Source organism: Solea solea, chromosome 4 (genome assembly GCF_958295425.1).
Source record: "Solea solea chromosome 4, fSolSol10.1, whole genome shotgun sequence".
In the NCBI taxonomy this organism is placed as follows: Eukaryota; Metazoa; Chordata; class Actinopteri; order Pleuronectiformes; family Soleidae; genus Solea; species Solea solea.
The window spans coordinates 12,817,997-12,841,556 of NC_081137.1; the positions used below are offsets into that span (position 1 = coordinate 12,817,997).

The 23,560-nt window shown below is 40.2% G+C and overlaps 1 protein-coding gene across 5 annotated transcripts in view; it reads left to right on the top strand.

Annotated features, from left to right (window-relative positions):
- The window catches only part of gabra3 (gamma-aminobutyric acid type A receptor subunit alpha3), a 115,339-nt gene that overhangs the window by 8,759 nt on the left and 83,020 nt on the right, over positions 1 to 23,560 (top strand). The window contains exon 2 of one of the 5 annotated variants that reach the window (XM_058628150.1): positions 16,703 to 16,828. The exons of the other annotated variants lie outside the window; for them this stretch is intronic. The gene's annotated coding sequence lies outside the window, so the exon portion shown is untranslated. The remainder of the gene's footprint in view (positions 1 to 16,702; positions 16,829 to 23,560) is intronic. 5 annotated transcript variants of the gene reach the window in all.

The following is a 23,560-nucleotide window of genomic DNA, read 5'->3' on the forward strand; positions in this document are numbered from 1 at the left end:
TTTGGATAAAGGTGAATGCCACAAATTAAGTGAAGTGTGCTTTGACATCTGGTCTCACGTTGTGTTTTTGGCTTAGGATATGGAGAGAGGATCACTGAGATCTAGTGGTGCATTATCGTTTCAGGATGAGACAAAAGCTTTAATCGTCTTGTCGTTTGTTTTAATGGACTTGGGTCACAATTGTCCAGAGGGTGTCACAAAATGTTGAGCGCACCCAGTGGAAAATTGCGTCGCGTTGAGATGCTGACATATACCATGTGTTTTTGTCGTCGTTTTGCAACAGCCTGCTGCTCATCACACAATATTCAATCAAGAAAAAAAACAAGGATGATGGCGCGCATGTGTGTGTGTGTGATCCTGCTTTGGCAGCGCACAAAGAATCTTCTCAAAATTCAATTGGAGCTTCGATAGATTCCCCACTGAGTGGCCTTCTGCTTCCATCCTTGTGCAAAGTCATAAAAGCAAAAATAATCACCATGGGCGAGCTTGAGCAAAATCTGACGGTGCACCTTCACATAGACAGCGCCTCTTGGGTTTGTGTTGTTTTCTAATAGGGCTTAGATTAAAGGGATAGATTAAACGTCTATCAGGACATTTAATCTCACTATGACGCCACTGGCCTTCAGATGACGCTATTTTGATCATTTGAATGTTCAGCATGTCAGATTTAGTGGCATCTCGCAGTGAAGTTGCAGACCTCTGACTCCCTCTCACTGTATAAGAGAACCAACGGTGGCCTTCAGATAATGTCAAAATGTTAAAGACCTAGTGTATGGTTTGTCATTTCTGAGACCTGGTGCCAGAGTCAAATCCATCCATCCATCCATCCATCTTCTACCTCTTTATCCTCCACAACAGTTTGCCAGTTCGTCACAGGGCTGCATATAGAGACAAACAACCATCCACTCTCACACTCACATCAATTTAGAGTGTCACATTTACATAATCCCCATATTGCATGTTTTTGGCCTGTGGGAGAAAACACACACACACACACACACACACGGGGAGAACATGCAAACTCCATGCAGAAAGGACCTTCTTCAGACTGGGTTATGAACCCAGGTCTTCATCATTTACTCCATAGCGTGTACGAAGTAAGTAGAGCAATAAAATGTGTGTCGTCAAGTACATAAAGCAGAGTCAATGGACTTCTGCGTGGGTTTTGGCCCACAGCTGTTCATCTGCCTGGTGTCACGGCATTTTTCAGTTGCAGTAAGTCATTTCCTATCATCCAACGGAAGTCCGCGTTCAATGAGTGCGTTCAGAAGGAACTGTTGTTCTCGATGTACTCTGATTCAACTCGCTGAATTTCTTGTTTGCTGCAGTGGAGGCTCGGTTTGCACTACATACATGAAGTTCTCCCCGTCATCCTCCACATGGAGCTCTGTACCAACTGTAGCTAAAGGAGTCTCTTCAGGGTGCCAGTCCCAGAATAATTCAATAAGCCTGTTTAGTCCTACCAGCACATAATAAACAGACCTCCAGAAGCTCACCCAGATATTAGTGCAGGGTTCGTGGCTGGTGCTGCTACTAGCACTGCCAGGAGCCAATGTTTTCTGTTAGTACAACCTTCTTATGTCCGTATTTTAGTCTTGCCAAAAGCTTACCTAAGCAGATGAAACCCAAGGCAAGTGGCCCAGTCCATAGTTAATAGCTTCAGCTCATACAAATGCCTGTTGTACGCAAAAATGTCAGAAAATGACACACGTGTTGTCTCTGAATTGGCAATCACAAGGCCCTCAGATGATTGACAGGCATCTAGTGTCATTGACCTACAATAAGTATTGAAGTGACCTCCAGGAAATCATCAACAGGACACACTTATTTCTTATCTTAGCTCTCTAAACATGATACACATGTTTATCTGATTTTGGATGGATTTTTTCCCCTGTGTCCTCGCCAAAAGTCCCAGGTTCTCAATTGTTTATTTCTCTGCTATGATAATAAATGTAATATATTCAAGTCTGGGACACTTACCCGGAGTTTAACACATGTCTTGGATATGTCACCTTGGGATTTTTCCGTATTTGTTGACATTTTTTGATCTCAACTATTAATCAGGAGAATATTCGGCAGATTAAACGCTAATAGAAGTGATAAAGGTAAGTAGGTAATAAAACTTTACTTCAGGCTCAGCAGACAATAAAATGCAGTTCATTCCTTTGCAGTAAGAGGTTCATTGTGTGAGTCATGTTTAAAAAAAAAAAAAACTCTTTATATTGTTGTGACATTCACAAGTTCATTAGACACTTTCTTTTAATGTCAAATCAAAAGCAAGTGTAAGCACAGCACTGAGACCATGGTAACAATGAGAGTACTAAAAATCTTCACAGATTTGGCTTCAACATAAACATGTTGTCAGTTTAATGATAGCGGTGGATATATTTTATATTATTAATACACAAAAGAGGTGCTGCAGTTTAAATTAGATAATAAATTGTTCTTGTCAGGAACAGCAACCATCAGGTTGCCAGGATTTGTCATAGGACAAACTGTGTGTTGGTCTAAAGACTGTCTAAGCTAAATGCCTCAGTAAACAGAGGGAGCTATGGGGAAAGCGGAATCCTCAGATCAAAAAAGGCACCATGGTTTGAAGAAAAATAATATTATGAAAGATGATTTTTTTTTTTTTTTTTAACTGTACTGGATGCTCACTTTTGAATTTATAGTTCCTGACAGCAACAGCACAGTCAGCATTCATCTTTAACCTTGACATGGGAACACCAGGGAGACCCCTGAGTGAGGATTACAGGGAATTTGACTTCAGATTCTAGTCTGGGTTCTTTCTACAAGAACATTAGCAGCTCATGGAATCAATGTTAAAGCAGCGAGAGGTGAGAAGATGGTGGAGCAGGGAAGGTGTGATCCTTTCTTCCTCTGCTTTGAAAGCCTCGGGTGCTGCATTTCTGAGCATACTGTTGCCGTCGCTGTATTTAAATCACAACACGATTCAAGACTCAACATTCTTTTTCTGTTATGTACCCTGTAACAATACAACAAGTTATATAAAAAGAAAGTATGTAAAAAAAAAAAAAAAAAAATAGAATATATCTATAAAAGATATGAAATAGGGTCCCAAAAAATACAGTGCAAAAATAATAAATATATACATCAAATCATTTAAACATTAAAATATATGGAGAAAATTATGCAATATTCACAGCTAACGGAGAGGTAATATGAGGACAAGCACCGAGGGCTGCAACAATAAGTCAGTTATTAAAAAAAGTGACATTTTATTAGTGCATATGTGACGTATTTTAAATAAATCAAACCCTGATTTGTAATTGCAGCTCACAACATGAAGTTCTGGAAGCAGTGTACTGTATCTTCCTGTCTACAATGGCAGCATTCACTCATGAAAAAGAATGTATACGCATGATGGCACAACAGAAGTTGAATGCTCATGTTGAATATTCTGAATATTTATCGGATTGGTGTTTTGGGAGGGAAATGGAAACGCTATTTTTTGGAAAACGACTACTAGAGTGGGAAAATCTCAAAACACCAGCCTTGCGTTTCCATGCAGACAGAATACGCTATATTGGGGAGGGGGTGTTCCTGTGGATGGAGACATTTCCTGAAACGCGAATGTGTTACCTCTGCAGCGCTGTTCTAGCAAAACATGGGTAAACATGGAGTGACATGGTAGCTCAGTGGTAGAGCGAGTCATCTTTCAACTTGAAGGCTGTGGATTCGATTCCCTTGGGCAAGACACTTAACCCCGTTGCTCCCGACAGCTGAGCCGGCAGCGTATGAATGGGTATGACACATGAGTGATAGAAAATGCACTGCACATAGATGCGCGGTATGAAGGTGTGAGGGAATGGGTGTGAATGGCAAAACCGTAGCGTGAGTGGTCATCAAGACTAGAAAAGTGCTATACGAATCCAAACCATTTGCATGAGCACATGTTTTGGGGGAACAAACACTGCGTTGCTTGCTGCCATCTTGTTAGTCTCTTTGGGGAAATGCCAGGGGCGTTGGGCTCCAGTCATGCACCACTATGAACTATGGAAGCCCAAGAAGGCGGCGGTAAAATTATGAATTCAATTATGAATTAATTATTAAATAAATGAATCACCCAGCCTTAAAGGTGCTTTTAACTCAACAGAGTATTAGTATGTCTAAGCTTTTACTTGGCTGGCACCTGCCAGAGGTTTATGACATTATAGTAAATGCTGCGCAGCACACAATAGACATGAGCTACCATTTCTGATGTACTAAAAATAAGGTAAAAAGCTTTACTTCACCTCTGGGGGCAAACATGAATGTTAATCCAAGGTAATCCAAAACAGGGCCATACTGCAGCCTACGTGCATCACTTTGTCCTTGTATCTGAAGAATGCAAAGGACGTTTATCTGCAAAGTAACTCATCTTTATATCAAAGACCATGTGCACGTCGCACCGCGACATTCATTTGCAATCAGCGGTGGTGCCGTAATGTCTCCGAGTTAGACAGTCGGACTGTAGTCTGCCTGGATGCATGACCATGTACGTTACAAACAGACAAGGGGACAAGTCTGTCAGACACTGACGGCCACCTTGAACACGTTTGACTGCATGCCAAATGTGTGAACACAATTCTGTGAGAGGACAGGATGACTTGCAGCTGTGACTGTCCTGTCCCCCCCCCACCCCGTAAAAGCTGTCACAGGTAACCTTGGAGAACATGGCCTTTTCCAGTTCTCCTCCCCAGTGCGTGTGCCCGGCGGTAATTCAAGACATTTCCCTCCAGTGTAATAATATTGATGATTTTGTGACACATGTGTCTGTTCTCTAATTTGATATTGTCAAAGCACATTATAATAATGTGATAATTATGTAGCGCAGCGACGTAGGAAGTGGCTTTCCTTCATTCGCTCTACATCATCTCTGATCATCCAATAACCAATCAGCGATATGTGGACTCACCATCACTCTCCAAGTACTAGCCAATCTTAATTACACAGCATGTGGATTCCAGAGAAATGACAGGCAAATGAAATAAAAAAAGAAATTGATGGTTAATGGCAATGGAATGACTAATAGTTAATCATTAACATATCTACTGTATACCAGTGCTTTTAATAATAGAGAATGCTAATATATTACTTTCAAATTTCAGTCAGTTTATTCATTTATAAACAGTTGTTACAGGTTCCTATTTGAAGACAGGAATAGGATTTTGTTTTCTCAGCTCAGCTTCCTCTAAAATGTCGTTAAATATGTACTGTGCTGTATTTACATTTCAATACTAAATGTGCGTCGCCGTTTATCACGGATGACAGATCGTCTTCCCTCAGCTTCAACTGTTCTCTATGGGACGGCAAAAAAAAAGTTTTTTTGGTCGGTGATTGGACAAAATGTGGGAAAACGGTCACTTCCAGGGAAGCTGGGCTTCCACAAAAGTGGATGGGGGTGGGCGGGAACGGAGGCTGGGCATCTGCATGATGATTGGAGGAACTGTCTGAAAGGCGGAACCAGTTTTTGATCGACAGCGCTGCAGAAACATACACGACAGCGGAGCCGTTTCCGCCTCAGTCCTGCGTGGATTTTGCGAGGGAAGTGTGCAGACAAATAGCTGGTCGTTGTGTGCCATTTGTTCCCCAATATAGCCCATCTCCATTTGTACATATATCATCTTATACAAAAACACCATTATAGCGTTTCAGTTTTACATAATTATCACATTTCCTTGTCCTAGTTGTTTGTTTGCAGGATTTATGTAGAAATAACTTGGACTGAAATGAGCTTTCAAAGACCAGCAACCGCCAATGGTGCCAAGTGCATCCAGAAAGGTTAATAATCCTCTTCCAAGCAAATGGGCCGTTCTGTCTCTTAATATTGTCTTGTCCCGTTTCCATGTGCTAACTCTAATTTTCAGTGTAAGGGACTGCGATGAAATTTGAAGGTATAAACACAATCAAGTGTCAGTGCTCCGTGTTCAGAGTTGCATGAAGAGTGGCGGTCATGGGTTTTGGAGAGGAAGTTTGCCAGATTTCATTTATGCATGAAACAAGAAAGAAAAAGGGAGTAGGGAATACGAACTCCATCGAGGTTACTACTGAGGTTTCACTGGCCTTTAAGTTTCATCAAGCAAAGTGCATTGAAATAAAGTAAATACAGTAATTGCACTTGTGGTTAGAATGTCACTCTCGCACCAGTATTGATCCATCATTTCCTAAAACCTGACCATTATTAACTAAATGCATCTGTGCCAACTGAGGCTTTGAATTTCAATATCCCATTAAGTCAGATCAAGGCACTTTTCCATAAACCAAGTAAGTCATAAAACAACCAATGTTATCAGTTATTAATGACATGTTGAAAATGGCTCAAAATAATACTGTAGGTCAAGTTTTTGCATATTAACTTTAGTCATTTTGTATAATCTAACTCTTCAAACTTTCTCAATTTGACAGCATACAACATCTGTTATATTTGTTATTAATTGTTTTGGGGTTTTTTGAGTTGTCAAGCAAGCTGTATCAATCCCATTGTCCCCCATAAATCCTGCTGCAGCCCATCGTATTCTAATTTGTCTTGCCACAGTTTCACGACGAACCCAATTTATTTTTACTTCTCATGGACGTCTCTAACTTAATGTTTTGTTCTGCTGCTCCCTTGCGCTCTTGCAATCACGGCCAGACCTTATATTCTCAGCTTCAACAGTGCATGTAAAGTTCCCTCTTTCAAAAACTTCTCTTTCAATCTCCCGTCGATGCACCCGTCACTCATGCGAGAGCGAAGTGACCACAGTGACCTGTGTGCATGCGCGTCCGCTATCGCCAAAGATTAAATCAGTTCTGTGGGAAACATTTAAGTCATTGGCTTGAATGGACTCGCAGTTCACTGAGCTATTTAAAAAACTGCTTTGTCACTTGTCCTACAAACCTATTGTTCGGTATAAAGTCAAGGTTGAATGATGTAAGACATGAGCGCCAGCGATGCGACGATGAGACTAGTGGGTCACGTCAGCTCTGTGTCCACTGTGATGCAAATACTGAGCCCTGCAGACACCTGCAGGTGTCGTATAGTCATATGCTGAAATCAGCAATCCCCTTCAGTTACCTCATACATGACCTGTCTCACCTCAACAGTATGTTCATATTAGGGCTGCCAATTGATTAAAAAATGAATAATTAGTTGAATAATGTACGTGTAATTATTTTCATTTGGCACACATTAAAAATAAAGTAATTGTACTTAATTTCTTTTGTAGGTGTATAGTCGGTTGATTTAAATTGTGGTTTTTCATTATCCCAGAATGAGCCTTTCATATTTAAATCATCACCATTTTTTTTTTTACAATAGCCCACAATGGACAAAATAAATCTTTTAAATTGTGATGCTAACTGAAGGCGAAATAGGTTCTCCAACACACATGGAAGGGAAGAGTAAGGTGAGGGATATTGCAACTTCACACACTGTTGTTAAATTTCACACACTGTACAATGCTGATGCTTTCACAGCATCTTTAAGCTGAGACAGATAATCTCCTGAGAACTACCGAGGGAACGTGTATGCGCTTATATGGAATATGTGCTCGCATGCAGTGCTATGCATTCACGTCAAAAACCAAACCCGGACCGAACTGAAGAGCCATCGAGGTCATTAACAGGACATACGAATGTAACTTCTTGTGTTCTCACAGCGAGCACAAAGCGTTCAACATTCATTTCTCACAGGAGTACAGTTTTTTTTTTTTTTTTTAATGATTTCTCACATTTCCACTACTCTAATTTGGTGAGACTTTTTAGCTATCCAAACCTACAAAATCCTAACGCCCACCTCTGAACTACTGGTATAAACAAACACTCCCTCTGCCAGGTCTGATATTACGTGACTGAGCCTGTTCTTTCTGTTTACAAAGCCCAAACAAAGCTGATGAATAATAACATCAGCAACAAAAATCTTCTGTTTTTACACTGAGATCAATTAGATAATATTTTACAGGGAATTGTTTGCATCCATCTTTAAGGTGAATGTGGCGATAAATACACTGTGGCTACTTCTTTATTGGATAATGTGGTAGAATTGTGCCACTGGAAGTAAACAAAGCGAGTTATGAGGTAGTTATGTTGGTTTCTTTTATAACGCAATAAATATTTGAAATTAACCGCTATGATTGAAGCGTTCATTTTGGCAGCATTATTGCCGTCTGTAGTGTGACAACCAAATACATTTTATCCATCTATTATTGCGGTTTGTTTTGCCTCACTCACGTTTACCTCTGACTGCAAACAAATTAAAGTCTGTGGGGCTGCCCAGATTAGTGAGCGGAGGAACACTCATCAGGGTGTGCAGATTGCATGAGCACTGAAGCTTGTCAGCCTCTCACTCTGACCGCGCTCGAAACAGAGTGGCACAAACAGAGCTTCGCTGAATCCTGCTCAGGCCAGCTGCAGCCGGTCACACTTGTTGTAGTTGTGTTCATCACAGCCTTTCTCGCACAGCCGGCTAACTCCACCGGAGTGACAACTCTCTGCACGAGCAGTCACAGCCACTTTGATCACCAGAGTTGCTCTCACCACAGCGTGTCAGCTTGTGCAGCAGCGGCGGCGGGCCCACACTGAGCAGACAGAGCTCACAGCTCGTGCAACACATTCACGCTGACGCAGCCGCAGTCCGAGCTTTACTGAGCTTCCGCTTTGCCGTGATCTGCCACGGCCGTGGCCAGGGTTTCGCTCCTGCGAGAGCCGTGCTTACCTCAGCCACAATCAGTCACGCTCACTGGAGTGCTGCACAGCCTCCGCAGCTGGCGCTGTATGCTACGCAGGACCAAGCAGCCATAGTTGGAGTCACACTTGCCAGAGGCAGCCTCACAGCTGCCATCATTTAGGCTAAGTGGGATCTTACTGGCCCCCTCAAAAGACCCAGTACATCTCACCCACAAAGTCTCACAGCAGGACCCAAAGCTGATCACAGCCTTATTCAAAGTCACACTCACCTCATGCCACTGGAAGCAGAGGTGATTATTATCTCGGGGCAAGGCAGGGTGATGGAAAAGCTTTGAATTTATTTCCTGTGCATGTGCTAACACACTCATAGATAAATATTGTAATACATCTTCTATCCATCTGTGTGATGTAATGAGACAGTAATGAAATATGATGTGTGTTTTAGGATTTGTGGGATTCAAATTTACAGCGCAAGGTCTCCTGCACTACCTGTGCTTGGGATAAGATTAGATTTTTTTTTCTTGCAATCTTAATGGATTTCTGGCAAGAACTCCGGCAGTAATATCCCTGTGTGTTACACAGTGGAAATGGGTGCACAATTCTTGCCTATGGCAAACACACCGCGCTGACATATCTTGCTGATAAGTTAAAATGTGAATTATCTCTTTGTAATTCAATGAAATAACAGCATATGTTGAATACAGTACAGCCACCTAGAATAACTATGAATCTATTCACGCTGTTCTGTCACAGTTTCTGATGGATCTCTAAGAGTGACTTAACACCATAAACACTTCATGTGTTGGAGAGAGAAAAGCAACAGCTCTGGTGTTTAAAAAAGCCTAGGACAATAAGTCTTGCACTGATTAGACAAGAGAGTAACAAAAAAAGTGTACAAGTGACGCAAGTATGGACTAAAATAGCCAATGACAACATTTTAATGCAGTAACCGCTTGGTTTAGGGGGTTTACACTTTTAATGTAAATGTTTAAATTTCACTCCAGGTTTCCAGGCATCAGCAACCATTAGGGTTTAAATATGTGACTGTAAACAGAGTGGAGTGGAATATGTAAAAAAGGATGCACTTCTTCCCAGCCTCACAGTACACTGTGTTTATACACATACGTACATAATTGAGAGAGCGAGAGACCATGAGCTAAACTTGGCTGCTTCCCAAGGTTATCCACAGTTTTCTCTTGAAGTTCCACTCCACTCAGTTGAATATATTTCTATATGTTAACACATCGCCACTTCAGAACCTGTTCTTCTTCTTCTTCTTCTTCTTCTCCTCTGGTTAAGATGGTTTTTAGAGGAGCAGTGAAGCTTTTTAGGTTTGGTAGCGTTCAGCATTTCTGACGCACATTTACATCTCTGTGTGATTGATGAAGTAGTACAAGCTGCATTATTGGGTGGGTGCCGCAACAGACAAAATGTCCAAACCTGAGCTGTCCATCTAATATGATCATTTCTAATCCTGTCTATCCTGGGCACTCCCAAAGAAAATCTCAGCATCTTCAGCTCTGCCACCTCCAGCACCTTCACCTCCTGTCTTTCAGACAATGCCTTTGTCTCACTTTTGCTGCCATCCCTCTGTCACACATCACCACTGACACTCGTCTTCACCCCACTCCAACCTACCTGTACTCTCGTCTTCACCTCTCTTGTGCACTGTCCATCCCTTTGGACGGTTGACCCCGGGTATTTAAACTCCTACACTTCCACTGCCTCTGCTCCTGCCATACCACCTGACTCACTATCATTCTTTAAATAGATCCCATAACGCTGCAGTTACAAAAAAAAACCAACAACAACAAAGAAAACAGCAGTTTTTAAAATCCATATTTACTCTGTTTGTTGTTGCACTGGTTCAGTCAGGAGTTTTTCACTTTTATTGAGGTCATGCTGCCCTGTGTCACATCTGTCTCACATTCAGATGTATTCGATAATGTTGCCAACTGAAAGCGAGCTTTACTGCAGCCACAGATCCGATTCAGTTAATACACGCTGATACAGAAAATGCTGTTGCTCTTGAAAGCAGCCCCAGACATCATAAAGATGTACATTATATCCGTGGGGCTTATACATTACTCATTCTTCAGTCTGGACTGGATATGAAAAACAAGAAAACATTCCAGCCAATTTCTGGCTAAGTGTCAAAGACAACCCTATAGAGCTTCAAGGTGAACCACAGTGGAGATGCTTGATTTATGGTGCAAATTATTCTGCTGGGCCAGTCGAGTCCATGTGCTGAACTCCACTGCTCTTTGTATAGTTATTACCAGAGAGTGAAACCTTGCATTCCAATTACAGTAGGGCTGTATAGCTGTCATTTATGTTATCAATGACTATAGCCTCTCCTTCCACTAAATTACTAGCCTGCCTGTGAATAGGCTGCCTGTTGGTGTGATCAATAGCTCCGGATCAAGCCACTTCAGAGATGCATTCTTAAGTTATGCATATATTCAGTGATGTTGTGAAAAGATCCCCCTTGTGACTGGGGACAAAATAAGCAGCGAGAAATATTGAATGTTGCTATGCATGGTCTGAATGATTTTCTGACAGGTGGTCTGCACTCCGCTTTTCCCCCGGGAACCAAACTGGATAGAACCACCATCTGAAAACATGCTGAGTCAAGTAAAGCCGTCTCACGCTGTCCATTGATCAGGACATTGGTTGTGCGACCCCCCCCCCCCCCCCCGACTGTCTGTACTCTAGTTGGCCACGGAGCTGAACATAGAGAGAAGAGACGGCTTGGTGTGATTGAGGGCTGAAAAAAACTGCTTGGTATGACCTAACCCATTACAATGATAACACCTAACATTCTGTTGGCTGGGGTTTGGGGATTGGGCATATGTAGGGGTTTGGGAATTGAACTGCCTATTGCTAGAAAACTGCTTCACCTGAAATTGACCAGACTCCCGTTCACCCCCAGCGGACTTACTTTGGGTGGGCATGGTGGTTTTCCCAGCTGAAGGTGGTGTTTTGGCTCCTTGTTCAGGGCCGATGTGAAGACCTCTGCCAGGCAAGCCACTTCCTCTGCCATGTCGGGGTCATGCTCTTCGATCCAGATCTCCAGCTCTGGATTTACTATTCTCAAGAACTCTTCAAGGATAATCGTCTCTGATATGTCTTTTACTGTGGACCTGTCTGGTTTTACCCATTTAGCGAACAGGTCTCTCAGACAAACATACAGTTCTTGTGGTGTCTCACCAGACACAGTCTTCAATGACCAGAATCGTCTTCTATATGTTTCAGGTGTAATTTCTCTGCTTTAACTTTATCATAATTTTCAGATTATTTGATGTCCATTGGAATATAAGCACCAGGGGGTTCCAGGGGAATCAGACGCACAGCCAATCCATCTTTAGGCCAGCGACATACATGAGCATTCTTTCAAATGTGGTCAGGAAATGCTCGATGTCATCTTCTGCAGCTAAAAAATCTCATCTGGATCATTGCAATTGTCATCAACATCATTAACATCATCTCTCTGTGGAGGTAGGCTCTCCTCGAGAGTGTCAGACTCTGGTCGCTGTTGTCTCACACGCACAAATGTCTCAGCACTGACCAGCAACACAGACAGATGTAAAATGGCGCCTTTTATACTGTGTCCCTGATTGTCAGCTCTGGTACTACCATTTGCAGGTTTCCCATCAACAGCATTACTATCAACAAACAATTTGTTTTTAACTTAATATTTTTTAACATGGTTTTTTTATTATTATTTTTTTAAAAACAAACTCTACAATCACCATTAAGATTCCAAAAGTCATATCCATTTTCCACAAGTTCCCCTGTCTTATCTTCACACTTGGTCTGCCCCAGAACCATAAATAAGTTCCTGTTCACCTTGGGACTCTTTTACCCAAACACCATGCTGCAACAAAAGAAAAGGGTGAGTGTCTTGCCACACTTTAACATCTGTTCACTATAGCAATCTTAACACATATTAACACAACCACACTTGTAAACTACCACTCTTATGACCATCATGATATTGAGGCCGCCTGGGTTTTAAGTTTTAAAATCTTAAGTTTAAAGGAATGAAATACAAAAAACAGGATTTGGATTTTGCAGGTTCACACAATTATTCACAGAATAAGAAGTCTAATATGACATAGATAAAAAAAAAAAATTTCATTTGCAATTTAAACTTTGAACTATTTTAGATATGTTCAAACATTTTTGTCAGTCCTGGACTTTTAGTTTTAAAGTTTCGGTGTGTTTTTGGAGTACATGTCCAGGCGTTTTTATTCTGTGTATTACTAAAGCAGTGTTCCTCAATCCTGGTCCTGGAGACCCACTGCTGTGTTTTAGATGCTTCCCTGCTCCAACACATCTGATTCAAATAAATAGTTAATTAATACCAGGCTTTTTGCAGAGCTTGGTGGCTGACTATTTGAATATCGGTATCTGTATTGGACTACTTTCAGAAACAGTTTAGGTTTTTACCATTTGTGACCGCAAAACCAGCAATAAGTAGGCAGAGGGAAGTCTGAAGATTTAATTTTTTTTTTTACAAAATGAGGGATTTTCGTTTTTTTTTCAAAATGCTGCAAGTTGAAGTTTCGAAGAAGCCACTACATGCTTCAGATAACAGTATTGTGGGTCTTAAAACCACTGCTTTAGTTGTTTTTTCAGCTGCTCCTCACAGGAAACGCATGGCTACTTAATTATGCAGCTGCTCCCGTGCTCCTCACTGTGACTGCTGCTTCCAGAAGCATGTGTGTGTGTTTTCACCTTTTGAATGAAGATGAGGAAAAGGAAAAAACACACGACAGAAGAACTAAATTGTGGCTGTTACAGCACAAATCTTTGGCTGTACTTCTTAACGAAGACAGAGGCTTCTGGTCATGTCTACACTGATCTCACTTCTGCTGTGCTCCTGGACTTTATGCTAACGCATTAGCATTCAAGCTAGCTGACTTTCTCCAGAGTTCATACACAAACGGATGGATTATTTAGAGGCCAAAAGAGAGTGGCAGGACATGAGACTAAGTGGACACCTTGAGGTGAACAGACACTGAAGTACGGAGATGACGTCATGACGCCAGCGATGAAAAGAAAGCACCTCGAATCTCTTATTAACCTTCTATCTTCTTATGGGGTGAGTTTTCATTAGCATCGTTAATCTATGTTACGTTAGTGTTCATTTGAAGTCACATACAGGGATTAAAACATGTTTTTTCATGCTGGACGCTGTCTTTTAATAATCCACTGTGTTTCAGAGGCTACATTGTTATTAACTATAGCTTAGTATTGTTTTAAAAAGCAAATGTTATGCACATCGAAACTTGTGTTCAATCAGATGATTGTATTATAAGCTGTAATGGGAGCATGTGAGCATCTGCTATAATATGAATAACAAACCAACCTGATGTGCAGGGCCGCTGCTAAGCTTTTGGGGGCCCTAAGTATAATTGGTCAGAGGTATACGGAGCGGTGGCTCTGCGATGTGCTTGAATGTGTGAATGACACAGCTTTATGTATGAAGTATTGACTGGGATGCTAATGATTTAGCAACTCCTGACTTAGAATGGACTATGCAACGATGAAACTCTATTCACTGCAACTGCACTGCAAACTGTTATTTCAAAAAGAAAAGAAACAACAAAAACAGATGATGGAAAATGACTGCACTAGTGTAAGGACAAGAAATGATTACAGAATTAGCCACCCCCCTTCCTATATATTTTTCAAGTTATTTAATTTCAAATGTTAAGAGGTTATTATGTCCAGTTTTTTTTCTATATTATTTTTTATATTGTTCCGTATAGCTCACAAAATAGTATCTGTTCTCCAGTTTCTGTGATGAGAAGTAGCACATACAGGGAGGTGTGGTTTCACTGACAGCTAGACGAGGAGGGGGTTGGGCTATGTAAATGTGATGATTCTGTCTTTTGACTCCCAAAAGGTGTATATCTTTGAGGCTAAAATTCTCCCTTAAGCAGTTTGAGGAGTGCCTACATTAAAATGGCCACATCTTCTTCAACTATTTTCCGATTTCCATGCGTTAGACATTGATGGAAAGCTTGGAAAACACTTTCAGACTCTGTAAATAACGCAAAATGTCCCTTGGCCTACTTGTTGCTGGTGTTGCCATGACTGGGCACATTTAGGAATTACGGTAATGAGAAACAGACATTGCAAGTCCTGAGGGCTACCATCAATCAAGTATATGAACGCAAAGCTCTATTTATCTGCTTTCCGGTAGTTTTTGAATTTTCTAGTTCAGCCTAAGCATCTAAATTTCTTCCTGCAAAAATATAATTATCTTTAAATGATTTAAGCGTGTCCAAGCTCTTTTCAAGATTTTTCAGCTTGCACTGAAGTGACAGCCTGACAGACACTGCTAACAGCAAGGGACGTGTTCATTCACTGGCCATCTTTGTGTTTGGAGTGATGCATAATGATTTGTTGAGCATTTGATTGACATGGATGTCCCATTGGAGATTAAGTGGGTCATGTCATGTGACACGTCAAGACTTAACAGACAAGATGAAGTAAGACAGGTGTTTGCACTGTGCCCTGTTTAAGTTTCTTACCCTGTTTCTCTGGTGACTTTGGAGGATTATTGTCAATATTAATGCTGTCACAATTTTAGACTCGCTTTATGACCTAGATATGTTTGATTTAAGTCAAGTGTTGGAGGTATATTTATTTATTTTTCTGTGTGGCATGGGGGAAACATTGAGTGGACCTGACTTTATGATTATTTCTCGCTCTACTTTTTAGGGACGAGTTGATATGATACTCATTATCTGTATTGGTTATGACAGAAATGCCTCTCTAGACAAAGGCAACATGCTGTCAAGAAAGATATCCACCATGTGACACACAGAGGGCTGCGAATGTCTGCCACAGAGTTAGAGCATGATGTTTTTGAAATGGCTGGTTATATTTTGGTGGTGAAGCAGTAGCATAAATGTCTGATAAACCGTTTTTTTTTTTTTTCCTTCAAAGATTATATTAGTCTTATATCAGTATCGATACATACTCAAGGTTGTGATATTGGCACTGTATGAGAGTTAACGAGCCATACCCACTATGTTTTTGATTAACCAGGAAGACTGTGCCTTTCAGTCCTTGCCCAGTTAATGAAGCCAACCTATGGCTGTGCAAAGGACCACAAACTGACACCTCTTATGCTTGAGAGATGCACTATAGAGTACATTAAATCAGTGGTTCATTAGTGCAGGGTATGGATATCATAGAAGACTAGTGAAGCAATTGGAAATTAAAAAGTATTTTGCATAATGCCTGGAAACCCCAGCGTGACATGGAGGGTTCATCTCATTAATAATATGTAGACTGTGGAAAGTTTAAACAGCCGCAGTTGCTTCTGGGCTCGTCTTAAGATGTCTTGTTAGCAATATACTGTACTTTGTTGGATACTAAACATGAAATATGAATAAGAATGTGCAAAGCAATTATTCCTTGTTTATAATTTATTGCATCTTGCCCTGAGGTCAGTGCTTCCAGGGGAGACAAGTGTGTGTCTCACATATTGGACAATAGTTAGTTTGGAATAGACTGATGGAAATATTTGCCTCAATAAACACATTTAATGACGGATAATTAGTCTGAGCGTGTCATTGCTTAAATGATTTATTGAGATCATTTTCATGTTACATGAAGTGATATAATTAGCGTTTTACTTATTTGTCTGGGCTCGGTGTGATTCTAAAGCATTGTCATGTATTGGTAAGTGCAGTCACCTGAAGTCGTCTTATCTGGCTTCAGACTTGATGGCAAGATCGGCATGTATCTGTGGAGTTTACTCTTTATTCTCTGAAGCCACAAAATGACAGAGGGAATGCATGCTTCACAAAGGTGCATAAATGTCTGTTTCCTGTCAGAAACGGGGAATAAGTGCCATACATACATCACATATTCTTGAGGTATTGTAGACTTGGTGTAAATGGCAGCCATGTTGACAGTGAGGGCAAGCTTTCTTTCAGACAGCAAACTCAGTGTTGACGAAGAGTCAGCGCCTCACATAAAAAAACTAAACTCTCACTTTAATCTCTTAAAGGTACAAAGCAGTTGGAGCAGGCTACATTTTGAATTCAAACATCCAAGCCCCTTTCTTCAGACTTCCCTCTGCTACACCGTCAGAGCTCAGGAACGAACACGGATTCACGCGCACTGTGCAGCATCTGTAAGTTTCTGTACTTTTCACTGACGCTTCCGTCCCCTGAAAGTTTTTTGGATACTTGTTCAAATGACAACGTAATAATGAAAAACAACAAATACTCACAAAGTTCACAAAGACATTATGTTAACCTACTGGTCCAGTAGAAACAGGGCCACCATGTCATTACTTTCCAGCCCCAGTGTCTTGATACTCTGCATCAGCCTTTTTCTTGACAGTAAAACATCTTTCGTTTGCAACCAACACCCATTGTTGGCACCTTCTCTGCCATGACGTTGCTGCAAACGTCTTGTCGGATTTAGCAAGCTAGCTCTGGCGCTCTTCTGTGTATGCACATTTAGTGCACGAAGAGGGGTATGCGCATAGGGGGGAGGGGGGGCAGATGGCAGTTTGATTGATGCATCACTTTCCAATTAATTATTTTGGGCCGTTCAATATGATAGGATGGGGTTTTTACAGGCCTGTCCGTTCCACAGCTGACTGACATTTTTCATTTTTGTGACAATGCATTAATTAATTAGTTACAATCGGGTGTGAAGAGGATTTTAAGCAATACAAGAAAAAATGCTCCACAAAGAAATCTCCCACCTCACATTTAATTTGCTGCTAGTAGCAGTCAAATTGACTGTCACCCATCAAAAACTATCCCTTTTTAGATGACCTTCTTGAAGATAAATATTGAATTGATTTAGAAAATAACATTATGCTACATGGCTCTTATCATCCATCCTCTGAACTGAAACTCAACAATATGAGGTTTATGGGACCAGCCAACCCACATGGCTTGAAAAGGTCCACCAAGCCTTTCAAAACCGGAACTGATGCAACAAGCATCCCTGATGGGATGAGTAAAATTATTTCGGAAATGAATTAGGAGAAAAATCAGCAGGTTAATCATGAAACAATTACTGCCATGCAAACAAGTGCAACCTGCTGTTGTCCATGAATAATACAGACACCCTCAGGGTCTATTAGTGGGGTGCATCATCATTTCAAATGTAATTTCTGAGGATTCCAGCAGCTTGATTTTAATAAAGGCTGCAGGAATAATGTGGTTCTGCACACTTTGTCCACCGTGGCATACCACCATGAGGGTTTCAACCTCATATTTCAATTTCCTCTGCTATAGTTCAAGCTACCTTTTGCGTATTGTGTCATCTCATACTTGCTCTATATTTTCCAAATGTCACAGTACTCCATCTTTTGTTATTCTGCAGTGGAATTGCTCGCTGTATCCAGTGGATGCATTTCTGTGACACACTCATTTGTATGCTCAGAGCATCATGACAGCAGCAGGTTACCATCCTGACCCTCCGCAATATCGTTTCCCGGTGCACAACTGCGTTGAGTCAACGTCACTGAACTAATTGGATAAATACGTGTGTATGCAGAGAGACTAGAAAGGAGAAGCCTGCCAGTGCTTCTGCCTTAGCTGCTATATAACCTATGACTCACTTCCGTGCTTATTTTGTTCATTCAATCCAAATCCAACATTTTTGTTGTTAGTTTCACCAAAATAGAAAAAGAGAAAAAATATAGCATTTACCCCCTTCCCTTCAGTCTGTGTGATAATAAACTGTTAATAATTAGGCCTGAACAATAAAATCAATATCGCACATTGAACATTGTAATTAGACATTTGCAAAAGGCTGTGATTGAATTATTCAATTGTTTCATCCTCGCAATGGTTTGATGGTGACGTTGCTCCATCACATTTTAAACCTTTAACTGAATCTTAACTCAAAAGAAGGATATATCAAATCATAATTGTGGTATGTGTCAATTGTGATATTTATTCCCAAATCATTCATCCTTGCTGTTGCTGTGCAAACTTACATCCTTGTCCATGATTTATTTTTTTCATGGAAGCAGCTGGAAAAATGTTAACATCCACACATGTTGCCAACCAACTCCAAAAATCCTAACTCTACATTTCCACTTTTTATCTGCTGCAATGTGTGTAGAATCCTAATATCTCAACCACAAAATGCTGCGCCTATACTGTATCCTGTCACAGCACACCTTCATGATAATCCGCCATGAGTACTGCTCCCATTCACCAGATCTCACAATTAATTCCCTTCCTTCTGGTGCCCACTTCCCCCTCTTTGTAAGCCAGTGTGGTTACCCCCCTCCTCATACGCAAATACTTTGTTCCAGCTGTAATCATAATCCACTGAAGGGATGCACAAGATATTCATTTTGCCTCCATGTGGGGCCATGCTCTGCTGGCCATGTAATGCTATCAGCTTTGAAGGAGTCTTGTGTGATTAAGTCTTATGTTCTGACTTGACATTTGATCATGATTTAAAGGGTGAGAATTTGACTGTAAAATAGCTATCCGGGGGGGGGTTGATGTTATTAGTGTGCCTCTGTTTGGTCTTCATAAACACAAATGATTAGGGGTGGGGGAAAACATTGATTCTTAGATGCATCACGATTCATGGGTGGACGATTCTGAATTCACAAATGTCCACATTCCAACTATTTAAATCTTAAATAACATAAAATAGACGGTATAATAAAACGGAATTCCGAAGTGCCAAGATACAGCGGCGCTATTTCACTGATCGCGACACTCGACAACGAAACCAAAACAGAAGTCACAGCCTCACGGGTGAAAGTGGGTGGGATAGAAATATGTGTGATGCTTGGACATCTGCTTCCACCGAATCGTACGTCACTATAACTGCGCACTTTGTCACCGATGTCTGGAGGCTAATGTCACATGTGCTCCAGACAAGATCAACGAATGAGAGCCGCAGAGGTGTTTAACATATTGCACATAAAAGCGTGATTTATTTTACATTTTCTCTTAAATATGTGAATTGTGCTTTTAAATGTATACATCAGCAGAGCAGGGATGGGCAGGGGCAAGCACTCAAACTGCAGAATGACCTGAATTTTTGAGCAGCAGAATTCACTTCTGAAAATTGGGTGGTTTGGTGGTTCTTTGCAGTCATACTCCAACCTACTCCCAGTTGTCATGCTTATTCTAACACAATGTTGCTGTTGCCTCCGACTGAATTACTTCCTACTTGCAGCAAGGGAATGTCGTTACTGCTCTATTGAGGAACATAGAAAAAGTTTTGTGGAGCTGATACTGAATCAGCATTGTGTGAACTTAAAGGTTTGACTGTAGCAGATGTTTAAAAGTAACCTTTAAATATTCAGATGGACTTACTTTCATTCTCTGTTATGACAAATGAAAAAAAATAAAATCTCTTACTGCTATTTTATAATGTGAAATAAAAAATAAAGCATTTAGACCCTTTTGATACAAATGCAAATTTTTCCAGAATGACTCACTGCAAATGTTCAGTCTCATTAGGCTTTTTGCTTTAACTTATTATGTTGATTGCACATAAAATAACAAATTTGGATTTGTTGCTTTTACAGTAAGCACACACCATAACTAAGCTTTAAGCAATTTAAGCAAACTAAGCAATCATTCCTTATATGGACATATGGGGTGGTGGGGGGGCTTTTTTTCTGTCTTCTTACATGTTGCTGAGTCAAAGTTCTGATTAATTTTATACCATTCACAAAAGTCACAAAATAGTTTTATTTTCCCGATTTATTTATGTTCACAAGACAAGCTAACTTTGAACTGTGACATATTTCCAACTTTCACAAATTCTATCCGATTTTAAACATTTTGTGTACTGTTTGCTCAGGTGTGTTTATATAGTTGGTCAGATAGTGCTGAAAAAAAGACACTCTATATTTCACATTCTTATAACCTCTGTATATTCTGTACATTTTAACATGGCAATTGAAATAAGCAGCCTTAATGCTCTGTGTTCTGAGGGTTCATTTGCACTCACAAATACAGTATAAAAAAGGCACTTAAACTGCTCACCAGACTTGTATTTCTTATATTTATTGCTCACATGTGGCCAATTACTTTGCTCCCCTTTAGGTGCTGCTTACTGAGATGACAACATAAAGATGTGTCAACTTAGCCATTAAGACAACGTAAATGATAAAAAGTATAGGTCTGCTGCCGACAGTGTTCATTGAAACAGTGAGTCTCAAACATTGAAACAAGGACCTGAGGTGGTACGTGTGCACAGGTGGTGAGTGCTAGAGAAGGTAGTGCTCCTCACTAGAAATCCCTTATGTACTCTGACAGGTTTTGCCTACAAGGTAAGCACCCTGTCCCTCGATGCAGCTGCTGTCCAGGTGTGTTTTGTTTGTTTTGGTAATTATGACTGTTGTAGTTTGGTGTTCTGTGCCTCTGATCATCAGACTCATGTTGATTCACACGATTATTTCATTTGACCGAATCCCCATTTCCATGCAATCAGTATTATTCCAAGGACATGGACACTTAATGTAATATATTCTCTCAGTTACACTCTTCAAATTTAAGTTATTACTTTTAAGGCTTTATGAACATGGTTATATGAGATACAGACTCAGGTGCTGGTCTACTGCTGGCTGGTTTGGTAGGTTTATGAACTCACTGGTGGCGGCAGCAGTGAATCAACTACTCCTGTGTTTCGTAAAGTAAAAATCATTTTTTTACTGTATAGACTTTGCCGGGAAAAAGTGGTTTGCAAAGCGAAGTAACATGGAATAGTGTGCTAAAGTATCAAATATGTGCATTGCCATGGAAAAACCAGGAATAAGTCGAGAGGCATTTGGAATTATTTACATATTCTGTGTAGTTTCCAAGTTTTCCAACAATGTCTAACACATGGAAATCTGAAAATATTTGAAGACGATGGGGTCATTTGAATGTAGGCACTGCTCACACTGGTTTTGTGAGAGTTTTAGCCTCAAAGATTTGCACCTACCTAGGGAGCCAAGTGACAGTATCATCACGTTATAGACCAACCCCCTACCGGTGTAGTAGTTTGAACAATTGTTATCAATAGCAGGTCTAGGGCCCTGAGGGTTCTATGAAGAGGTTGCAGGGGGTTCCCAGAGAAAAGAATGAATGTAGTTAACTTAATGTAGTGTTATTAAGCACTTCAGTGGACTAATAAGAAACAGAATTTACTTTATTCATCCCCAGAGGGGAAATTTCTCTGTTACAAAAAGCACTTGAATAAAAATGAAAAACAAGAGAGAAAAAAAAATTGATTTTTCTTTGTTTACCCGGCTCATACTGGGCTGACTTGTTGCTGGTTTTCTGGTGGCTGGTCACATATTCTTAAAATATCTTAGACTTAAGGAGTGCCAGTATCTCATACAGGACTTTAAGGACCTGAGCTATCACTTTAAGAGAAACTGATTGCGATCTGCAGAAATGTTATGTTAAAATATTCTGTGAAAAATGATTTGGTTGCTATAAAATATGGAACACCTTTAATCATCACTATTATTGTGTCAACATTCTAAATTGAGCTCATTTAGTATTGTATTGTATACTTTACGGATTTGATAAATGGATATAAAGTTTTGTAGATTCAGCAGTATCTATAGAGAATAAGCCAAGCGTGTCACAGAATACGTCGTCTTTGCAACATTTGGCTTGAGGAATATTAAATCGACGTGTTTGCCAAATGATCTTTATTCAGACACAGGAGACTGTTAGAGCCATCAAACAGTGTAAGGATTCTGCTCCCTCTCTTTAATGCACCGATTAGTAAAAAAATAAAGAAAAAAGTGCTGAAATAGATCATGCAGCCCAGGGAGCAGTTGTATATGAGCCCGTTTTCTCAGCAGCAAGCGATCATGATGTTATGGAAAGCAAGGGGAGGTGTAGGTATAGGTACATGAACATACGATGATCACAAATATGGATGAATGTCCATACAGAGAAAAACAAATGAACTAATGGAACTGATGTTCCAAAAAAAAACATTACAAATGTGATCATTGTTGAAACAAATCTGCTTTGAATTCTTATAATGCCTCTTAATCAAAGAGATATTACTTTCCTTAAATAAACAAAACATTGGGGGTATTTTTAGATTAGTAAATGGAAAATGATGAAACCTTTTCCTATTTGGTTCATATAAGTTTACAGAAGATGCTCAAATGTTACAAAAAACATTAGCAAAAGTGTTATTATAATTATTTAATTTATCATTATCATAATTGTAAGTGTGTTCTTTTTAAGTGATCCATGATAATGGTGTACATATTGATTTACACTAGTGTGTGTGTGTGTGGGTGGTTTGACCTACTTCCTTTTATCAAAATCAAAAGGTTTTATGACTTTCAACAATCTCTCTCAGTAAAATAACTCCATCTATATTTTTAAACAAATTATTTATGCCAATGAACAACATTAGAATGTTTACATGCCCTGTGAAAGTGCAGCCAAAGGAAATTAAACTTCAAAGTAGATGTTGGCACAATCAGAAAGTTAGAGACCGCATTGCTTCCTAGGTTTGCACTTCTAAAACTATTACACAAGTCACTTCACCCTAAATTATAACCAGACTCAATAGATTTAGCTTTAAATTAAAATGGACAATCAGGGCCATGTGGACTGTCTCCGGCTTATTTTATAGTGCCTGTCAGCAACCTGAGAATCGCATACTTGCTCTGAACATTAATTAGCTACGCCTTGGCACAGCCAATAGAAAGTGACAGCATGAAATTTATCTTCCTCCTGCCCTAACGGCAACATCTCATCATCACGTGGCGCTGTGTTCATAATAGATCCAATGTACTCTCATTACATGTCTGAGGAACAACAAACCTAAATCTTGACAAATTATCACATGCGGTAATATAATCATAAAGGGCCCCCGGTGGCCGGAGGCACGGTGGCCCACA